At 54.7% G+C, this 7,846-nt stretch overlaps 2 non-coding genes across 2 annotated transcripts; both read right to left on the bottom strand.

Moving 5' to 3' along the window:
* On the bottom strand, positions 1-119 carry LOC138558687 (5S ribosomal RNA). Its single transcript, XR_011298807.1, has one exon. It is a non-coding gene; the product is annotated as a 5S ribosomal RNA (ribosomal RNA).
* Positions 120-3,234: 3,115 nt separating this feature from the next.
* On the bottom strand, positions 3,235-3,353 carry LOC138558686 (5S ribosomal RNA). Its single transcript, XR_011298806.1, has one exon. It is a non-coding gene; the product is annotated as a 5S ribosomal RNA (ribosomal RNA).
* Positions 3,354-7,846: the final 4,493 nt, after the last annotated feature.

The following is a 7,846-nucleotide window of genomic DNA, read 5'->3' as shown; positions in this document are numbered from 1 at the left end:
TGCCTACAGCACCTGGTATTCCCAGGCGGTCTCCCATCCAAGTACTAACCAGGCCCGACCCTGCTTAGCTTCCGAGATCGGACGAGATCGGGCGCATTCAGGGTGGTATGGCCGTAGGCGAAGAGTGCGCCGATTCCGAGCCTCTTGTGCTGTGTCGGCTCCTCCGACGTCCACTGCCCTCTTGCAAGGCTGAACGCTGTCCTCTGCAGTGTGCTTCTGCCCTTCTTTTTGCCTCAAGCTCAGGAGCCACAGCTGCCAGCTTGGAAAAGCAACGAGCAGCTCCATGCACCCACTTTTGAAATACCCACTTGCCTACTCATGTTTGCAAAGAAAGTGTCTGTAAATTCAGGCCAAGCCACACTTGCACTCACTCACCCAAGCATCCGTTCCTTACAAAACTTTAAAAAAAAACTCGGAAAGAAAGATGGAAATAAACACACACACAATTTTCCTGCTGGGGGCTCCTCGACGCTTTGGAAGGCAGAGGGTGATGTTGGTTGAGGCCCTTACCATATCGGGCTGGTGACCTACAAGTCCAGGAAAGAAGCAGGCCCAGTAACAGCAGCTGAGGCCCCCAGCCCAGCCCAGCCCAGGCAGGCATCAGCTTAAGGCTGACTCTCTACCCCACTGCTGCCCCAAGTTGGTTTGGCAAAAGTTTGCAAAGAAGCTGCCCGTGAATTTACCTCAAGCCACACTAGCACTCACCCAGGCGTCAGTTCCTTACAAAAATAGAAAGCACCTCTAAAAAAAGAAGAAATAAACACACACACAATTTTCCTGCTGCTGTCTCCTCGACTCTTTGGAAGGCAGAGGGCGATGTTGGTTGAGGCCTTACCTTCTCAGGCTGGCGGCCTACAAGTCCAGGAAAGAAGCAGGCCCAGTAACAGCAACTGAGGCCCCCAGCCCAGCCACGCCTAGGCAGGCATCAGCGGAAGGCTGACTCTCTACCCCAGTGCTGCCCCAAGTTGTTTTGGCAAAAGTTTGCAAAGAAGCTGCCCGTAAATTTACCTCAAGCCACACTAGCACTCACCCAGGCGTCGGTTCCTTACAAAAATAGAAAGCATCTCTAAAAAAGAAGAAATAAACACACACACAATTTTCCTGCTGGGGACTCCTCGACTCTTTGGAAGGCAGAGGGCGATGTTGGTTGAGGCCCTTACTTTCTCCGGCTGGTGGCCTACAAGTCCAGGAAAGAAGCAGGCCCAGTAACAGCAGCTGAGGCCCCCAGCCCAGCCACGCCTAGGCAGGCATCAGCAGAAGGATGACTCTCTACCCCACTGCTGCCCCAAGTTGGTTTGGCAAAAGTTTGCAAAGAAGATGCCTGTAAATTTAACTCACGCCACACTAGCACTCACCCAGGCGTCAGTTCCTTACAAAAATAGAAAGCACCTCTAAAAAAAGAAGAAATAAACACACACACAATTTTCCTGCTGCGGTCTCCTCGACTCTTTGGAAGGCAGAGGGCGATGTTGGTTGAGGCCTTACCTTCTCAGGCTGGCGGCCTACAAGTCCAGGAAAGAAGCAGGCCCAGTAACAGCAACTGAGGCCCCCAGCCCAGCCACGCCTAGGCAGGCATCAGCGGAAGGCTGACTCTCTACCCCAGTGCTGCCCCAAGTTGGTTTGGCAAAAGTTTGCAAAGAAGCTGCCCGTAAATTTACCTCAAGCCACACTAGCACTCACCCAGGCGTCGGTTCCTTACAAAAATAGAAAGCATCTCTAAAAAAAGAAGAAATACACACACACAATTTTCCTGCTGGGGACACCTCGACTCTTTGGAAGGCAGAGGGCGATGTTGGTTGAGGCCCTTACCTTCTCGGGCTGGTGGCCTACAAGTCCAGGAAAGAAGCAGGCCCAGTAACAGCAGCTGAGGCCCCCAGACCAGCCCAGCCCAGGCAGGCATCAGCAGAAGGCTGACTCTCTACCCCACTGCTGCTCCAAGTTGGTTTGGCAAAAGTTTGCAAAGAAGATGCCTGTAAATTTAGCTCACGCCACACTAGCACTCACCCAGGCGTCGTTTCCTTACAAAAATAGAAAGCATCTCTAAAAAAGAAGAAATAAACACACACACAATTTTCCTGCTGGGGACTCCTCGACTCTTTGGAAGGCAGAGGGCGATGTTGGTTGAGGCCCTTACTTTCTCCGGCTGGTGGCCTACAAGTCCAGGAAAGAAGCAGGCCCAGTAACAGCAGCTGAGGCCCCCAGCCCAGCCACGCCTAGGCAGGCATCAGCGGAAGGCTGACTCTCTACCCCACTGCTGCCCCAAGTTGGTTTGGCAAAAGTTTGCAAAGAAGCTGCCCGTGAATTTACCTCAAGCCACACTAGCACTCATCCAGGCGTCAGTTCCTTGCAAAAATAGAAAGCACCTCTAAAAAAAGAAGAAATAAACACACACACAATTTTCCTGCTGCGGTCTCCTCGACTCCTTAGAAGGCGGAGGGCAACCTTCGCCGCTGGTGGCCTTCACATGCAGGAAAGAAGCACACCCAGGAACAGCAGCTGAGGCTCCCAGCCCAGGCAGGCTTCAGCTGAAGGCCGACTTGGGAAGCACTGAGGCCAGACCCTGGGCTCCTGGGTCCCTCGGCTGAAGGCTCGAGGCCAGACCCCTTGGCTCCTGTGTCCCTTGGCTGAAGGCTCGACCAGGCTCGATCAGGCGAGATATTAGGTAGCATGGGGCCCAGCTGGGACTTCTAGGAAGCTTAGGGTGACGGCCGCTTCTGCCCCATCATCCAGAGGCCTGGCTATGGAGAGGCATGATGTGGCCTCCCTCCCTTCCTGCCTCTTGTAGGCACTTCTCCCCCGTGAGCACTTCCCGCTCCAGGTGTCCCCTTGTCTCCCAGGGTGCACTCTTCCTCTAGAGCCCACATATGCAGATGAGGCCCATCCACTTGCCTCCCCTAGCTGTAGGGGGCCTTGCGCGTCCACTGGAGAGAAAACGGGGAGACGCTGGAGGTGCTTTGCCAGGGACACGAGTGGCCCTTTCTGGCTGCATCCACCCACCCGAGGCGGCAAGCTGCTGCCCTGGCTTCAGTCTCCTGCTGCTGCTGCTGCTGCTCCAAGTTAGTTTGGCGACAACGTGTCCGCCTCTGACGGGGCTCTGCATTGGAGCGAGGGCTGCTGTCTGCCCCTGTGCCTTTTTCACGCGCCGTGTTTGTTAAAATTAAAAGCGGAATGGAGGAAAAATGTAGTTCAAGACGGAGAAGACGAACGCCGCCTATCGGGCACAGAGTAGCAAAATGCCTACAGCACCTGGTATTCCCAGGCGGTCTCCCATCCAAGTACTAACCAGGCCCGACCCTGCTTAGCTTCCGAGATCGGACGAGATCGGGCGCATTCAGGGTGGTATGGCCGTAGGCGAAGAGTGCGCCGATTCCGAGCCTCTTGTGCTGTGTCGGCTCCTCCGACGTCCACTGCCCTCTTGCAAGGCTGAACGCTGTCCTCTGCAGTGTGCTTCTGCCCTTCTTTTTGCCTCAAGCTCAGGAGCCACAGCTGCCAGCTTGGAAAAGCAACGAGCAGCTCCATGCACCCACTTTTGAAATACCCACTTGCCTACTCATGTTTGCAAAGAAAGTGTCTGTAAATTCAGGCCAAGCCACACTTGCACTCACTCACCCAAGCATCCGTTCCTTACAAAACTTTAAAAAAAAACTCGGAAAGAAAGATGGAAATAAACACACACACAATTTTCCTGCTGGGGGCTCCTCGACGCTTTGGAAGGCAGAGGGTGATGTTGGTTGAGGCCCTTACCATCTCGGGCTGGTGGCCTACAAGTCCAGGAAAGAAGCAGGCCCAGTAACAGCAGCTGAGGCCCCCAGCCCAGCCCAGGCAGGCATCAGCTTAAGGCTGACTCTCTACCCCACTGCTGCCCCAAGTTGGTTTGGCAAAAGTTTGCAAAGAAGCTGCCCGTGAATTTACCTCAAGCCACACTAGCACTCACCCAGGCGTCAGTTCCTTACAAAAATAGAAAGCACCTCTAAAAAAAGAAGAAATAAACACACACACAATTTTCCTGCTGCGGTCTCCTCGACTCTTTGGAAGGCAGAGGGCGATGTTGGTTGAGGCCTTACCTTCTCAGGCTGGCGGCCTACAAGTCCAGGAAAGAAGCAGGCCCAGTAACAGCAACTGAGGCCCCCAGCCCAGCCACGCCTAGGCAGGCATCAGCGGAAGGCTGACTCTCTACCCCAGTGCTGCCCCAAGTTGTTTTGGCAAAAGTTTGCAAAGAAGCTGCCCGTAAATTTACCTCAAGCCACACTAGCACTCACCCAGGCGTCGGTTCCTTACAAAAATAGAAAGCATCTCTAAAAAAGAAGAAATAAACACACACACAATTTTCCTGCTGGGGACTCCTCGACTCTTTGGAAGGCAGAGGGCGATGTTGGTTGAGGCCCTTACTTTCTCCGGCTGGTGGCCTACAAGTCCAGGAAAGAAGCAGGCCCAGTAACAGCAGCTGAGGCCCCCAGCCCAGCCACGCCTAGGCAGGCATCAGCAGAAGGCTGACTCTCTACCCCACTGCTGCCCCAAGTTGGTTTGGCAAAAGTTTGCAAAGAAGATGCCTGTAAATTTAACTCACGCCACACTAGCACTCACCCAGGCGTCAGTTCCTTACAAAAATAGAAAGCACCTCTAAAAAAAGAAGAAATAAACACACACACAATTTTCCTGCTGCGGTCTCCTCGACTCTTTGGAAGGCAGAGGGCGATGTTGGTTGAGGCCTTACCTTCTCAGGCTGGCGGCCTACAAGTCCAGGAAAGAAGCAGGCCCAGTAACAGCAACTGAGGCCCCCAGCCCAGCCACGCCTAGGCAGGCATCAGCGGAAGGCTGACTCTCTACCCCAGTGCTGCCCCAAGTTGGTTTGGCAAAAGTTTGCAAAGAAGCTGCCCGTAAATTTACCTCAAGCCACACTAGCACTCACCCAGGCGTCGGTTCCTTACAAAAATAGAAAGCATCTCTAAAAAAAGAAGAAATACACACACACAATTTTCCTGCTGGGGACACCTCGACTCTTTGGAAGGCAGAGGGCGATGTTGGTTGAGGCCCTTACCTTCTCGGGCTGGTGGCCTACAAGTCCAGGAAAGAAGCAGGCCCAGTAACAGCAGCTGAGGCCCCCAGACCAGCCCAGCCCAGGCAGGCATCAGCAGAAGGCTGACTCTCTACCCCACTGCTGCTCCAAGTTGGTTTGGCAAAAGTTTGCAAAGAAGATGCCTGTAAATTTAGCTCACGCCACACTAGCACTCACCCAGGCGTCGTTTCCTTACAAAAATAGAAAGCATCTCTAAAAAAGAAGAAATAAACACACACACAATTTTCCTGCTGGGGACTCCTCGACTCTTTGGAAGGCAGAGGGCGATGTTGGTTGAGGCCCTTACTTTCTCCGGCTGGTGGCCTACAAGTCCAGGAAAGAAGCAGGCCCAGTAACAGCAGCTGAGGCCCCCAGCCCAGCCACGCCTAGGCAGGCATCAGCAGAAGGCTGACTCTCTACCCCACTGCTGCCCCAAGTTGGTTTGGCAAAAGTTTGCAAAGAAGCTGCCCGTGAATTTACCTCAAGCCACACTAGCACTCATCCAGGCGTCAGTTCCTTGCAAAAATAGAAAGCACCTCTAAAAAAAGAAGAAATAAACACACACACAATTTTCCTGCTGCGGTCTCCTCGACTCCTTAGAAGGCGGAGGGCAACCTTCGCCGCTGGTGGCCTTCACATGCAGGAAAGAAGCACACCCAGGAACAGCAGCTGAGGCTCCCAGCCCAGGCAGGCTTCAGCTGAAGGCCGACTTGGGAAGCACTGAGGCCAGACCCTGGGCTCCTGGGTCCCTCGGCTGAAGGCTCGAGGCCAGACCCCTTGGCTCCTGTGTCCCTTGGCTGAAGGCTCGACCAGTGCTCGACCAGGCTCGATCAGGCGAGATATTAGGTAGCATGGGGCCCAGCTGGGACTTCTAGGAAGCTTAGGGTGACGGCCGCTTCTGCCCCATCATCCAGAGGCCTGGCTATGGAGAGGCATGATGTGGCTTCCCTCCCTTCCTGCCTCTTGTAGGCACTTCTCCCCCGTGAGCACTTCCCGCTCCAGGTGTTATACATGGAAAAAGGACACTGCCCCTTTAAGGGCAGCCAAGGAGAAAGAGCGGGAGGGGAGACGGAAAGGGAGGGGCGAGAGAGAGGAAAAGTTAGTTAGAGTTGAGAGGTGAATAAAGTTGGTTGTTAGTGAATTCGGCTCCGTGTCATTTGTAGGCCCGAGAACGAACGTATGAACGAGGTTCAACACTGGCGACGAAGCCGATACGACCCGTCGCGTGCCGGCAGCAGTTTGGAGGGCCTGTGAGCCCAGCAGTGCGAGGAGGGCCTGTGAGCCCAGCAGCGTTCAGGGAGGGCCCGTGTGCCCAGCAGTTAAGGAGGGCTCGTGAGCCCAGCAGACCAGGTGGGCCCGTGTGCCCTGCAGCATCAGGACCAGAGAGCCCGGCAGTGGTGAGCAGCAGCAGACCAACCGACCAGCGAGGACCGTGCGCCCAAGACTGGAGAGCCCGGTGGCAAGGAACCCGACAGCGGAGGACTGCCAGCTAACCAGCCGACCAAGCAATTGAAGGGCCCGTGCGCCCGAGACTGAAGCGCCCAGCCGACCGGAAGATCGAGAGGCCCGTGCGCCCCAACTGCAGAGCCCAGCAGCGAAGAGCCCAGCAGCGGAGGCCCACCGGCAGCTGGCCCAGCCGACCAGGTGATCGAGGGGCCCGTGCGCCCGAGACTGAAGTGCCCAGCCGACTGGAAGATCGAGAGGCCCGTGCGCCCCAACTGCAGAGCCCAGCAGCGAAGAGCCCAGCAGAAGACGTCCCGCGCACCTCGACAAGAAGAGGACCGCGAACGCCAACAACGAGCGGAGCCCGCGGACCAGAAGAGGCCCACACGTCACGGAAGAGGAGACCCGCAGGCTCGCGGCATCCACCCTCAAGTAAGGAGTCGGAAAAGGGTAGCGGAAAGGGAACCCCGAGTCTCCCACCCACGTGACACATCTGTAGAGACACCCGAAGGTGACACCTGAAAGGGAAACCCCGTGTCTCCCACCTATGTGACATTGGTAAAAACACCAAAAATTCTGCAAAGGTAACATTTGCAAAGGGGAACCCCGAGTCTCCCACCTATGTGACATTGGTAAAATCACCAAAAATTCTGCAAGAACCCGAAGGTGACATTGCCAGGACGCCACTCTGCACACAAACAGCAGAGGGTGAACAACGTGCCCCAGTGAGCGAATATACACAGCAGCAGTTCAAGAGAACCACGGTGCAAAAGCCGATCAGAGCACCCAGAGCATCCGCGACGCAGCACCCCACGCTACACACCAAGATACCGCCATGTCATCTGCAGACGCGGCAGACCCTAATGCACCACCACCACCACCGGGAGCCCCCTCCTCTCATGCAAGCCTAATGAGGAGACCTGCCCCGTTCACGCTAAACCCACACCATGACCAGGGACAGAGATGGGAAGAATGGATGGAGGAATTTGACGACTTCGTGGGTGCCATTGGCACACAAGAACCTCCCAACATACTGAGCATATTTGCAAATGTCGCAGGGAGAGAAATCAAAAATATTATACGCACGATCCCTCCACAAGACCGCACCACATATGCAAGACTCCTGCAAGCCATCAACGAAAAACTAGTCATCTCACCGAACCGGGACTATGAAAGGTACACTTTCAACCAATGCGGCCAGCTACCTCACGAATCGATAGGGGAGTTCGTAATACGTCTTCAGAGGAAAATATCAAAATGTGACTTTGCTAACTTTAATGACGAAGAAGCCATTAGATTACGCATCATAGAAGGGTGTGTATCCTCGATGTTCCGGAAGCACCTCCT

The sequence above is a fragment of the Ambystoma mexicanum genome, unplaced genomic scaffold (assembly GCF_040938575.1).
Source record: "Ambystoma mexicanum isolate Mex_15411 unplaced genomic scaffold, UKY_AmexF1_1 Mex_scaf34, whole genome shotgun sequence".
Lineage (NCBI taxonomy): Eukaryota > Metazoa > Chordata > Amphibia > Caudata > Ambystomatidae > Ambystoma > Ambystoma mexicanum.
This window is presented reverse-complemented; position numbering and strand designations above follow the sequence as displayed.